This window comes from Cynocephalus volans, chromosome 4 (genome assembly GCF_027409185.1).
Source record: "Cynocephalus volans isolate mCynVol1 chromosome 4, mCynVol1.pri, whole genome shotgun sequence".
NCBI lineage: Eukaryota > Metazoa > Chordata > Mammalia > Dermoptera > Cynocephalidae > Cynocephalus > Cynocephalus volans.
Genome location: NC_084463.1, coordinates 44,137,557 through 44,150,998, shown reverse-complemented (window position 1 = coordinate 44,150,998; position 13,442 = coordinate 44,137,557). Strand labels below are relative to the sequence as shown.

The following is a 13,442-nucleotide window of genomic DNA, read 5'->3' as shown; positions in this document are numbered from 1 at the left end:
TTTGCTTTGGTGGCTGGCCGGTATGGGGATCCAAACCTTTGACCTTGGTGTTACCAACACCATGCTCTAACCAAAAGATATGCTTGGGTATACAAATACCATGTGTTACAACTACCTACAGTATTTAGTACAGTAACATGCTGAACAGGTGTGCAGCCTGGGAGCCATAGGCTACACCACAGAGCCTAGGTGTGGTGGGCTGTACCATCTAGGTCTGCCTGAGTATACTCCATGACGTTCGTATGATGACAAAATCACCTACGGACACATTTGTGAGGACATACCCATGTCGTTAAGTGACACACGACTATATTTAGTTTGACTGCACACTGATCTCCAAAATAGCAGCCCAGCCTACACTGCGTGCTGTCTCTGGGCTCATCCAATGCAACAACCTCACTTGTGCTCAGCATTACTAGCTTTCCGGCTTTTGTCAGCCCAGTGGAGATAAAGCAGCACCTCACTGTTGTTTTAATTTGCAATTCCCACTACCAACAAATTTAAGCATCTCCTTATATTTTGTTGTCATTGTCAACCTGATGGAATAATAGCTTCTCAACTAAGTAACATATGAGAAAATGGCCCTTAATGTTTTTATCTATTCTCTTTGGACAAAGGATGCTGAAATTAAAATCAAGCTTCAGTCCCCTGCTATCCATGACTTTCCCACCAAGCTCTGATGATAAGACTTAGAGGACAGGGTATCAAGATACTGAATCAATCAATCAATTTTTTAAAAATATGTCCCGTACCTTCCAGCAAACCAACCTTTGTTTCTCCTTCCTCTCTGCAAAGTCTGGCCTCAGTTTCCTCTCCTGTGCCCCCCTCTGCTAACCTCAGAAAATCCTCCTGCCCAGTCCTGCCCTCGACAGCCCAGAGGACATCTGCTTGTGGAGAAGCCACACAGAGCATGTGCACTATGTGGCCTCTCGGAGCTCTCATGGTAAGGAGCATACAAAGATCCTCTGTTTCGAGCTGTTTGTGTGAAATATTGTTTGAGCACAGACCTGAGGGAGGTGAGGGAACTGGCCACGCAGCTATATGGGGGAGGAACGTTCCATGGACAACAATGGCCAAGGTGTGGCCCACCTGGTATGTGGAAGAAACAGCAGAGAGGCCACCATGACCGGTCAGCTGGGAGCAGCAGCAGGCTCTGGCTTTTTTTTTTTTAAATAAATTTTATTATGTATAATTAAGGTATACAACATGATGCTATGGATATATGAAGGGTCTTCAAAAAGTTCATGGGCTTATCTTTTAATTCCATTTTCCACCGACTTTTTGAAGTACGCTTGTATAGAGACAGCAAAAGGGTTACTATGTAGTAATGCAAATTAACATAGCCATCACCTCCCATAATTACCCATTTTTTGTGTGTGTGGCAAAAGACCAGCTGAAATCCACTCATTTTGCAAGAATCCCAAATACAGTACAATTAACTGTGAGTTCCCATGATGTACATTAGATTTCTAGACTTGTTCATCCTATGAATTTTTAAGATCAGTCTCCCCACCGGGTTGGGAGTGTATTGCTGGAACATGGAGGGGAGGGAGGTGAGGTTCCCAGGTGTCCCAGCTAGGAGACAACAGTGCCACGGACCCCAGCATGGTAGCAGGTGGAGCCATGTCAGGGTCTGTGGCTATAGGAAGAGACAACGGGATTCCCTTGCAGATCTAACATGGGCTGGGACAGGAAAGCACTCAGATGCCTCCCGCATGTATGCATGAGAACTGGAAGGATCGGGCCCTTCCTTGGTTTATGATGGGGTGAGTATGAGGTGGATATTCAGAGAAGTTGTTGAGCAGGCAGCTGGACATGGGATGGAGTGAGGGAGAAAGACCCATGCTGGAGAGGTGATGGAGAGACCACAGAACACACAGTGTCACTGAAGGGTGCCTGCAGGATAGACAGGGACCAAGCACAGAAGCCCCAAGTTCTTCAGCATGAAGAGGTCAGAGTGCAGCCCACCAAGGAGACGGAGGAGCATCCCTACAGCAAGAGGAGACCCAAGCTGGGTGGTGCCTGAGGGACCCCGGAAGAAAGCCCATAAAGAAAGGAGCATCCCACACACAAAACTCAACTCAAAATGGATTAAGGACTTAAACATAAGACCCTGAAACTGGAAAACTAGCAGGAGAAAACATAGGGAAAAGGCTTCTTGACATGGGTCTGAGCAAAGAATTTTCAGCTATGACCCCGAAAGCACAGGCAACAAAAGCAAAAATAGACAAATGGGATTACATCAAAGTAAAAAGCTTCTCACAGCAAAGGAAACTATCAATACAGCGAAGAGACAACATGCAGACTGGGAGAAAATGTCTGTAAATTATACACTGGATAAGGGGTTAATATCCAAGATATACAAGGAACCAAAACAACTCAATAAATAGTAGGAAAAGAAATAACCCGATTAAAAAATGGGCAGGGCTGGCAAGTTAGCTCATTTGGTCAGTGTTGTACCACTGAGGTCAAGGCTTCAGATCCCTACACTGGCCAGCTGCCAGAAAAGAAAGAAAAGAGGGCAAATGACCTGAATGGACATTCCTCAAAAGAAGACATGCAGGGCCAGCCCATGGCTCACTTGGGAGGGCGTGGTGCTGACAACATCAAGTCAAGGGTTAAGATCCCCTTACTGGTCATCTTTATTTTTTTATTTTTATTTTTTTTTAAAAGATGACCAGTAAGGGGATCTTAACCCTTGACTTGGTGTTGTCAGCACCACGCTCAGCCAGTGAGCGAACCGGCCATCCCTGTATGGGATCCGAACCCCGGGGGCTTGGTGTTATCAGCACCGCACTCTCCCGAGTGAGCCACGGGCCGGCCGACTAGTCATCTTTAAAGAAAAAAAAAAAAAGACATGCAAATGGCCAACAGGTATATGAAAAAATGCTCAATATCTCTAATCATCAAGGAAATGCAAATTGAAATCAAGAGATAGCACCTCACACCTGTTAGTATGGCTATTACCGAAAAGACAAAAGATAACGAGTGTTGGTGAGGATGTAGAGAAAAGGGAACCCTTGTACACTGTTGGTGGAAATGCAAATACATACATCAATTACAGAAAACAGTATGGAGGTTCCTCAAAAAATTAAAAATAGGGCTGGCTGAATAGCTCAGTTGGTTAGAGAATGGCCTTATAACCCCAAGGTCAAGGGTACGGATCCCAATCCCTGTACCAGCCAGCTGCTGAAAAAAACAAACAAAAAATATTTTAAAAAGACCTCCCATATAATCCAGCACTCCCACTGCTGGGTATATACCCAAAGGGTTTGAAATCAGTATGTCGAAGAGAGGGCTGCACCCCCATGTTCATCGCAGCAGTATTTACAATAGTCGAGACACAGAATCAATGTAATTGTCCAACAATGGATGAACGGATTAAAAAAAAAGTGGTATATATACACCACGGAATACTATTCAGACTTAAAAAAGAAATTCTGTCACTTGCAACAACATAGTCGAATCTAGAGAACATTAAGTGAAATAAGCCAGGCACAGGAAGACAAATACTCATGATCTCCCTCATGTGCAGACTCTGAAAAGTCAAACTCATCAAAGTAAAGAGTAGAATGGCAGTCACTAGGGGCTGGGGAAAAGGGGCATTGGGCACATGGTGGTCCAGGGGTACTAAGCTCCAGTTACGCAGGACGAATCAGTTCTAGAGATCTCCTGTACAGCTTGGTGACTATAGTTAACAATTACTGTAAACTCGAAAACTGCCAAGAGTAGATTTTTAAATGTTCACACTACAAAAAATATGTGAGGTAATGAATATGTTAATTAGCTTGATTCAGTTCTTCCACAATATATTCATATATCAAAACATCACATCGTACCCCATAAATATACACAATAAAAAAGTTCTGTTTTTAAAGAAGGTTGCACTGACTCATGAGTTGAGACGAGGAATGTGAACCAGCTGTTGGATTTGATGAACTGGAGAAATTTCCTCCCAATCTGCAGGTTATCTGGCTGCCCTGATAAGAACAGTTTGGTGTTGGGAGAGAGTCTGTGTGTTGTCAGGTCGTGGCCAGGCAAGTATCGCGGGCACAGCACAGAGGAACGGCAACAGGATGGGGCCTTACGCTGGGGGAGAAGAGACCGAACCCTGAATAGATGGAAAGATGGTGAGAGATGGACCCAAGTCTCAGGGCTGGGAGATGGCTGGAGCAGCAACAGATGCTCTGCTCAGCAAAGCTCGAGTCAGGCTCCTGAAGTCTCTCTTGGGGCCGTCTGTGCACATCCTTGTAAAATCCAGATTTAGCAAGAATCTTGTTAAGTCAGTTTAGCAACAACCTCCCCACCCTCGATACCTGACCACCTTGTATGTGATCAGGCTCCTCATCTGCCCCCATCCCCGAGGTGATGTCCAGTCACCCTGGCCTGTCTGCAGCAAGAATCCTGTTAGGCTGATTTAACCAGAATCCCCCTCCCCCCTGATGTCCCCTTTTAGTGATTTCCATCCATGGACCCCCACCCTGCTCCTTGGCTATAAATCCCCTCTTGCTCCTGCTATGTTCAGAGTTGAGACCAATCTCTCTCCACCACTGCAAGACCCTGTTGCAGCGAGCCCTACGCTGTAAGCAATGGTCCTCAGTAAAGTCCCCCCTGCTGTGCTTTCATGAGCGGCACTGAGTAATTGTTTCTTTAACACTGAGACCGGGAGGGGGAAGAGGCCGTGTGGACACACAGAGACCAGAGGAGGGACATGAATTAAACAAGCTGGAGCAATCCTACTTTATTTGGCACCAAGAGCCCAGCCCACACTCAGGGCAGGTGAGCCTGGCGGTCATTGTACTGAAGGCTGGGGACTTACAAGGACTGAAGAGCTTCATAAGAGAACACCCTCCTCCCCCACCGCAGCCCAGCTCTCCCCAAACCGCCTGTTCAGGGCTGAATCTAAACATGTGTCTGCATCTACATTTCCCAACCTCGAAATTCTGCCTACTCAGTTTTGAGTTTTGTCACATGGACTAATGAATCTATATACAATGGTGCTGCAGGCCACCATGCTACTGCTACATCACAGGTTTTGCAAAATTCACCCACCAGAGGAAATACGATGTGAGAAAAGCCACAAATACAGCAAGATGAAATGCCAGGGTGGGGCCTGCAGCTGCCACCTGCCCACTGCCGCCGAAAGGGGATCGTGAAATTCAGCCCGAGTAGGCCACAGCAGGTGGCAGCCAGGCAGAGGTTCTAAGCCTGGTCTTTGGTAACCACCCTGTGCAGTCTGCAGCGTCTACGCTCCACACTGACCACAGCCAGGTGGCGCGAGCGAGCAAACCTGCAGCAGCATGCTGAGCCCCAGGCCGCGGTGCTTCCTCTCCAGCTCTGACACGGCCTGCAGCAGGGACCGGAACCGCTCGACTGGGTCGGACTGGTCGTCCTCCGGGGCGTCCTCCTCCTTCTCGGCCTCCTGCAGGAAGTGCTCCTCCTCCTCGGCAAAGAAGGCCCGCAGCTTCTTGTAATCAGTCAGGGCCTTCTTTCTACGGTCCATCACATGTCCCTATAGGGCGGGCAGCAGAAAGGATATCTGTGTCCTCAAGACCCCAGTGGACACCTTGTCCCCCACCCCCACTACTGCTGCCCCATCCCTGGGAGAAGAGAATCCCGTCTGCTCTTGCAGTTAAAAATGTCACCCCAAAATATGCTGCCCTTGCATTCTGGCTATATTAATTTAAAGGTACTTAAATAGCAGGAGCAAGAGCACTCTGACCTTCATGCTGTTTCTTAAAAGCAGGAGATGATCCCGTGTGAAAGATACTCTCCTTATACCAAAAGAAACAACAGTCTTTTTTCTTTTTTTTTAAATTTATGGGCAGCTGGCCAGTACAGGGATCCAAACCCTTGACCTTGGTTTTATCAGCACCATGCTCTAGCCAAGTGAGCTCACTGGCCAGCCCCATGAACAACACTCTTCTCATCGAGGATAAGAAGTCAAGGCCAAGAGAATTCTGCACAGACCTTGTTAAAATAACTCTTATCTCTTAACCCTCCCACATGATTTAGTTGTGTTTTCATAACTTACTAGTCTCTGAGCAACTCAGTGTGTCACTGATTTGACTGAGTCTTCGTTTCTTTATGAGGGCTCCTGTGCCACATAAACTTGTGCTAAATAAATGTGCATGCTTTTCCCCTGTTCGTCTGTCACATCAATTTAATTCTTGGGCCCCGCCTGGGACCCTATTAGGGGAGAGGTGAAGTTTTGTATCCCTGCACTGTAAAATACTCAGCTGTGTGCCAAGACCCTGCTGGTCTCCCGTGGCAGAGGGAACGGTGAATCCTTCAGCATCTTTGCTGGGTCTACGGGTCTGTCTGGCACGTGACTGTTGAGTCAAAACACGCCCTCACCTTTCTAAAGACTTTCCCGACTGCACCCTCGCCTGAACCCCACAAGCTAAACACCACCCAATCTGCCTTCAACTAAAATGTTGCCGTTTCTCGGCCACCACTTAACTCAGATACAGGAGAGTGTGGCCGGATGCTGCTGACTTTACTTGGACTCACTGATGTCTTTGAGCTGGCCTTGGGCCACACTATGCAGGTGACAGAATGGTCATGAAAGGCCAACACTTTTGTGGCTGGGAGAGAATACGAATGTCAGCTGCTGGCCCACATGGGATGCCACAAACCCCTTCCTTTAAATTTAGAAGCCTTCTCTCATCTTAGCATCTCTACCAAAACCCCCCAAAGAAAGCCAAATTAAAAGTCACTATCTGCTAAAATTTGTGGGCTAAACAAGTACCTTGAGGTGACACAGGGTTACTGAAAAAACTGGAGGTCCCCAAAGCATGTGGTCCAATAGGCATCATGTACCCAATCTGTCACCTCTCTGTCCCTGTCTGAGGAAGGCCTGCACTTCAGGCCTCCATGCAGTGGGCAAGGGTTGGGCTGGATCCAGAGCACAGGGCACCACCACGGTGGTAGGACCAGTGGCCTTGGTTTTGAGGTCCAGACCCACAATCCGAGAGCTTCTGTAGTTTTAAAAAGCACTTTGTTTTTATATGCTAAACAAAACAGGGTACAGAAGCTATAAAAATCAAGAAACCAGTACAGATTTTGCTATATAAGAGGAAAAAGTCACCAGAAAGAGTTTAAACTAATGTGTAGCTTTGCTGGTGAGTAACCTAAAAGAACTATAGTGTGACATTACCTTGGGGTATAATGCTGAGGAAGGCACCTGCTGTGGACCGATGTCCCCTCAAAACTTAGTCTCCACTGCAACAGTGGAGGGTGGGAAATCCTATTACAGTAATCGAAAAGTGGGACCTTGAAGAGTTGTTTGGACCGTAGGACCATGTCGTAGTGAATGGATTAATAATGGTGGTCAGGGGTGTGGCTCTGAGGGCATTAAAAGGAGAGTGAATGAGGAGCTATCTGTCTCTCTGCTCTGCCATTTCTGCCATGTGAGTCCCTGCATTGCTGTAAAGCCACCACCAAAGAAGACCTCACCAGATGTGTTCCCTGGACTATGGACTTCCCAGCTTCCAAAACTGTAAGCAATAAGTTTCATTTTCTTATAAATTACCCAGTTCCAGGTATTTTGCTATAAGTAACAGAAACGGACTAATACAGAAAACTGGTACCAGAGAAGTACAATGTTGCTTATAACAAATACTTGAAAATGTGGAAACAGCTTTGGAACTGGGTGTTGAGTAGAAATTGGAAGAATTTTAAAGAACAGGCTAGAAAAAGCCCAGCTGCTAGTGGGAGTTTAAAAGACAAGGAAAACCAGGGAAAGTTTGGAACATCTTAAAGAGTGGTTAAATGGTGGTGAGCAGATTGCTAATAGAAATACGGACTATAAACGCCATTCTGAGAAGATCTCAGATGTAAATGAGAAGGGACTTATTAGAAACTGGGGCAAAGATCACCCTTGCTAGGAATTGGCAAGGAACTTGGCTACATTCTGTTCATGCCCAAAAGTTTTAATGTGGAACTTCAACGTGCTGACCCAGGTTATTTGGCAGAAGAAACTTCTAAGCAGCAAAGCATTAAGGAAGATGCATGGCTGCATACAACAGCCTATGCTGAGACATGGCAGTAAAGGCATGAGGTAAAGCCAGAATTTACAATTCAAAAGAAAGCAGAGAGCAAAAAATTAGAAAACTTTCACCCTGGACACAAAGGCAAGGGTGTAGCCCAGGACACTTTGCTAAGGAGAAGAGTACAGAAGAAAAGCGAAGGAGAAAAAGGCCTTGAAGGCATTTCAGAGATCTTGGAGGCCGCATCTTCCATCCTAGGCCCAGAGGCCTAGGGAGACAGAATGGTCTTGGGGAACAGGCCCAAGGTGCCCTCCATGGGCTTGCTGCCCAGGGCCACCTTGGGAAGTTGCTTCCATCACCCGCACCCGCACCCACACCCCAGCTACTTTGGCTGCTCCTGCAGTGGCTAAATTGGCCCCAGGTGTGGCTGGACCTGCACCTTTGGAAGCTCTAAGCCAGAAGCCTTGGCGGCGTCCACATGGTGTTAGGTCTGCAGGCTCACAGAATGTCAGAGCTGTGAAGGCTTGGGAGCCTCCACCCCAATTTCAAAGGATGTATGGAAAAGCCTGGGGCCCAGAAAGAGATTTGTTGCAGGGGTAGAGTCACTGCAAACAGCTTTCCCTAGAGCAATGCCAAGAGGAAATGTGGAGTTGGACATACAGCAGAGAAACCCCATCAGCACCATGCCTAGTGGAGCCGTGAGAGTGGGACTGCGATGGAGACCCCAGACTTGTGGAGCTACCAGAGTGGAACACCAGCCTGGGAGAGCAGAAGTGTGGACTGAGACCAGGAAAGCCATAGAAGCGGAGCTGCCCAAGGACTTGAGGACCCAACCCCCTCACCAGTGTACAGAGGAGATCAAACATAGACTCCAGGTACATGATTCGCCAGCTTTGAGATTTAATGCCTGCCCTGCTGGGTTTCAGACTTGTTTGGTACCTGTTACCCCTTCCTTTTGGCCTACTATTTCTCTTTCCAGATGGGAATATGTATCCTATGCTTGTCCCACCATTGTATCTTGGAAGTAGATAACTTGTTTTGATTTCACAGATGAGACCTTGAGACTTTGGACTTTCGAGTTGAAACAAGTTAAAACTTTGGGGATGAAATGAATGCATCTGTGTGTGAAAAGGACATGAGTTTTGGGGGACCAGCGGCAGAATGCTGTGGATTGATGTCCCCCAAAACTTAATCCCCACTGTGACAGTGTAAAGAGGGTGGGAAATCCTATTATGGTAATTGAAAGGTAGGGTCTTGAAGAGGTGATTAGACTGTAGAACCATGCCATAGTGAATGGATTAATAACAGGTGGTCGTGGGAGTGGTTCTGAGGACTTTAAAAGGGGAGTGCATGAGGAGCACTCTCTCTCTCTCTCTGCTGTGCCATTTTCTCTCACTTGAGACCCCTGCATTGTTGCGAAGCCACCACCAAAGAAGACCCTCACCAGATGTGTTCCCTGGACTTTGGACTTCCCAGCCTCTGAAACTATAAGCAATAAATTTTGTTTTCTTATAAATCACCCAGTTTCAGGTATTTATGTTATAAGCAACAGAAATGGACTCATACAGCACTGGAAGAAAGCAATCGTGCTATGGACTGAATGTTTGTGTCCCCACTCCAATAAACACGTTGACAATCCTAACCCCCAAGGTCACGGTATTAGGGGGCAGAAGCTTTAGAAAGCAATTAGGTCATGAGGGTGTAGCCCTCATGAATGGGACTGGTGCCCTTATAAAAGGACCCCAGAGAGCTCCCTCACTCCTTCCACCATGTGAGGACACAGCAAGAAGGTGCTTCATGAACCAGGAAGCAGACTCAACAGACACTAGATGTGCCACACCTTAATCATGGACTTCCAGCCTGCAGAACTGTGAGAAACAAATGTCTCCTGTCTAAGCCCCCCAGTCTACGGTATTCTGTTATAGCACCCCAAACAGACCAAGACAAATACTTAGCAAGGTCACCTGGCACAATGCTGGTTCTACTGGAAAATAACGGGCTGCTCTCAGATGAGAACCAAGAGTACTACAAAAAGAGTTCTGTGTATTTAAAAAAAAAAAAAAAAAAGGTGGATGCTGCAAATCACCTACCAGTACAATGTGGAGAGTAAAAGAGGATTCCCACTCACTTTGGCTAGATTCTATTTGGGTTCAGATCCCGTACCCTTCAGCCACCAAACAAACCAAAAAAGCTCACCAGATTCTACTTCGGAATACCCCCAAACACATTCTAGAAAAATACTCTGGAGTTCATCAAAGTCCACTTAGAGTACCCTCCCCTTGGCAACCAGGCCAGGAAGTTGCTCGGCTTTGGGGGCCCGGCCTGCTTGGCCAGCCCCGTTTGTCCAGAGTCCTGCATCCAGGCGTCCGCTAGTTCACACAGACTCTGACACACCCACTTGCCTTCCACACAGCAGCCGCCGACTCTGCCTGGCCGTGCAGGTCCCGGGCGTCGTTTAAGTCCTTTCTCATGATCTCCACGGACCCCTTGTTTTCCTGTACAGAGAGGTTAGTTACTGGGTGGTGAGCAGAAGGTCTGGGTCCCCCGGCTTGGCCCGGTCTGGGGAGCCATCACAACGGCTGATTCCACTAACAGTCTGACTGTCCCATAAACAGTCCTCAAGTGCATGCTCTTGGCCTTGAAGATAAAATGCAAAAAGAAAAAAAAAAAAAGGTGGGGGGGGGGTAATCAGCTACAGCTACAAGCCTTTAAAAGGTGTCTGGTCTTTGCTCCTTCTCAGAAGGAATTGGGTGCCCGAGCTAGGCGGCTGTTTAGGTGTGTTTCATAATTAATTCCGCGTTCGTGAACAGGCCCCGGTTAGTGTGAGCTCTGTCCGCACCACAGGCCTGTACAGCCTTCCCTGCCCACTGTCCTGCCTGACCCAGAAGACGGTCGCTGTGCCCAGTGGGAGGAGCTCCACCGCAGGAGAGCCCAGAAACACAGTCTGGCCCTCACCTCCCCCTGCTCATGGGTGGCACACAGGCGCCATCCCCAGAACGCAGGAAACCGCGCCTGGCACACGGCTCAGGCTCAAACGCGCCGCGCTAGCCTCTGTCATTTCCTCTAGTGGGCAGGGACCAGGCACGACTGTTGGTACTCAGGGACCTGGCTGTCTGTTCGTTCAGAATATCGCTGTCTCCACACTCACCCCACCACAGGCGCACACCAGGCCCCTGCAGCCCAGCTGTGGCCAGACTCTGATGGCAGGTACCACGCGCGATGGTTGAGAGCACAGCAGAGGATGTTCCAGAACAGGGTGGACGGGGGTAACCCTGAAGGGCAGCCAGGTGCGGGCCGTGTGGCCCAGCGGGTCGGGGAGAAGGCGGCCCAGTGGACACGCACTGAACAAGGGCTGAAGGCCTCATCCCCAGGACAGAAACTCAGGGCCTCACCAGCAGGGGGCGGGGGCTGCTGCAGTGACGTCAGGCCCAAAGGAGCACTGAGGGGAAGTGGTCAATCTTTGGGAGCGAAAGGGGACTTAGGGGGCAGGGCTGGGGCAGGGCACAGTTGGGTTAGGAAATAAGATGATGGGGAGATGGGAGAAGGGACACTGTCTGGACGTGGGGACGAGTACACAAGGCATTGCCGGGCTAGGGACGCTGGGGTGGGCAGGGGCACAGGGCACGGCCCGGAGGCGGGGACGCAGGGATGAGGGGGCGCGCAGGGCGCCGCGGGATCCCCGGAGAGGGCAGGGCACGAGACCCCCCACCCTGGGCGCACCTTGCCGCGCAGCGCCTTTCTCCAGCGCGGCTCCCACTCGGGCGGCTCCGGGCCATGCGGCAGGCGGCGCACAGCGGGCCCGCGTCGGCGCGGCACAGCAGCTGCAGCGCGGCCTCGCTGGCCGGGCCGTCGCGCGCGGGCGCCGCGGCCGCCTCCTCGAGCGCCAGCAGGCGGCGGCTGAGCGGCGGGCGGCCGGACTCCACAGCGCGCTGCCAGCAGTCGTCGGCGCACTCGGGGCACGGGAAGGGCCCGTCCTCCTCGGCCCAGAAGCGCACCACGCACGCCCGGAGAGCGGCCGGACAGCAGGCCGGAGAGCAGAACCGACAGTGAGCCGGGGGCGACGACGACGTCAGCGCCGGGGACGCGCGCGCGGGGCGGGGTCCTGGCGGCGGCGCGCGTCACTGTCATGCCCGTTGACCCGCCGACGTCGTGCCTTCAAATGTTACGAGAGCTGTCACTTCCCGTACAAATGACTCATCACCCAGAGGGAAACAAAGTGTTATTGTTATCTGGAGAGTCCGCTATTAAAGGCATTTTTGTAGCTGCTAGGACCTGGGCAGAGAGTGACCGGACAATCTCGGTTGGGGCAAGTTCTATCCTCCCGTCCCCTCCTGGCAAACCGATCGGCTGATGCACTCCACGGAGCTTTCCAAAGCTGAGCTTTACTGCTGCGTCCCTCACTTGTGTTTCTGAGTTTGGAATTTGCTGTATAATATGCGCATCTGTGCTCTGTCTTTGAACGTCACCGTGGTTTGCTGTCGCGGGTTAAGCAGGGATGCAGCTGCTTCGGGGCTTCGGAGCGTGGGGGACCTTAGGCAAAGCCGCGCAGGACGACCAAGGGCGTCTCCGGGGACATGTGCGGGGTGTGGCCAGCTACCCGCCTCCCTCCCTGCGCCCCTCGCTTCCTAAGCTCCTCCTGGTCTCCGGCGCCACCTCCCTGCCCACCCCCACACTCCCCTCCCTGCGCAGCTCCCGCCCACCCTCACCCCCGCTCCTGCACACCCTTCCCGCCCGTCCGCCCAGCTCCTCTCCCCGAGCGCCTCCCGTCGATCTCCTCCCCTGGCCCCTCCGCTCCCTGCCCACCCCACAGCTCTCCCTTCCCTGGTGGAGGCCACCCCTCCTGAAAACATACAGATTCTTTTCATAACATGTCTTTCAGTCGTGTGACATGTGCGTCGCCTGGTTTCCATATCTTCTCCAAATACTGCCTGAAGCCACTAGATTCGTTTTGAACAGGCCTGACACTTAGGAAGAGAGAATATGATATAAATCTGGGGTGGGGAGAGCACTTCCGCTGAAGAACATTTCACGAAAACCTGCAGGAGCGCCGTCGCGGGACAAATAGAGCCACCGAAGGACGCTGCTCAGGTGCGGGGAGCGAGGGGGAACGGGGCTCGGGTTCCCTCAGCGCGGGGGGCACCGACCACCCGTTGCGCGCGTGACCTCGCGCGGCTCGGGGAGCCCGGGCGTGAGCGCGTGTGGCCTCCGGGCAGTCGCCCGCCTGCGCACGGCGTGCCGGGATGGTGTGCAGCGTTTCACAGGCCGGTGCATTCATCTGGTTTCGCGCTTCTATTTTACTTCCCCAGCTACCTGTCCTTCATTTCCACCTGTCGTTGGCATTTGCAGCTTTTTTATTTACCGGAATAAAATGGAAATGGCCATAGAAGCCGCTTCTGCAAACAAGGGCGTTGGAAATCAGCCGGTCTGCCTCCTCTCCTTGGTCAGCGTCGG

At 50.6% G+C, this 13,442-nt stretch overlaps 2 pseudogenes; one reads left to right on the top strand and one right to left on the bottom strand.

The window, feature by feature from the left end:
* LOC134374964 (E3 ubiquitin-protein ligase RNF187-like) overlaps positions 1-13,262 on the bottom strand; it is a 40,549-nt pseudogene extending 27,287 nt beyond the window's left edge.
* Positions 1-13,442, top strand: part of LOC134376077 (E3 ubiquitin-protein ligase TRIM17-like) — a 640,782-nt pseudogene that overhangs the window by 452,793 nt on the left and 174,547 nt on the right.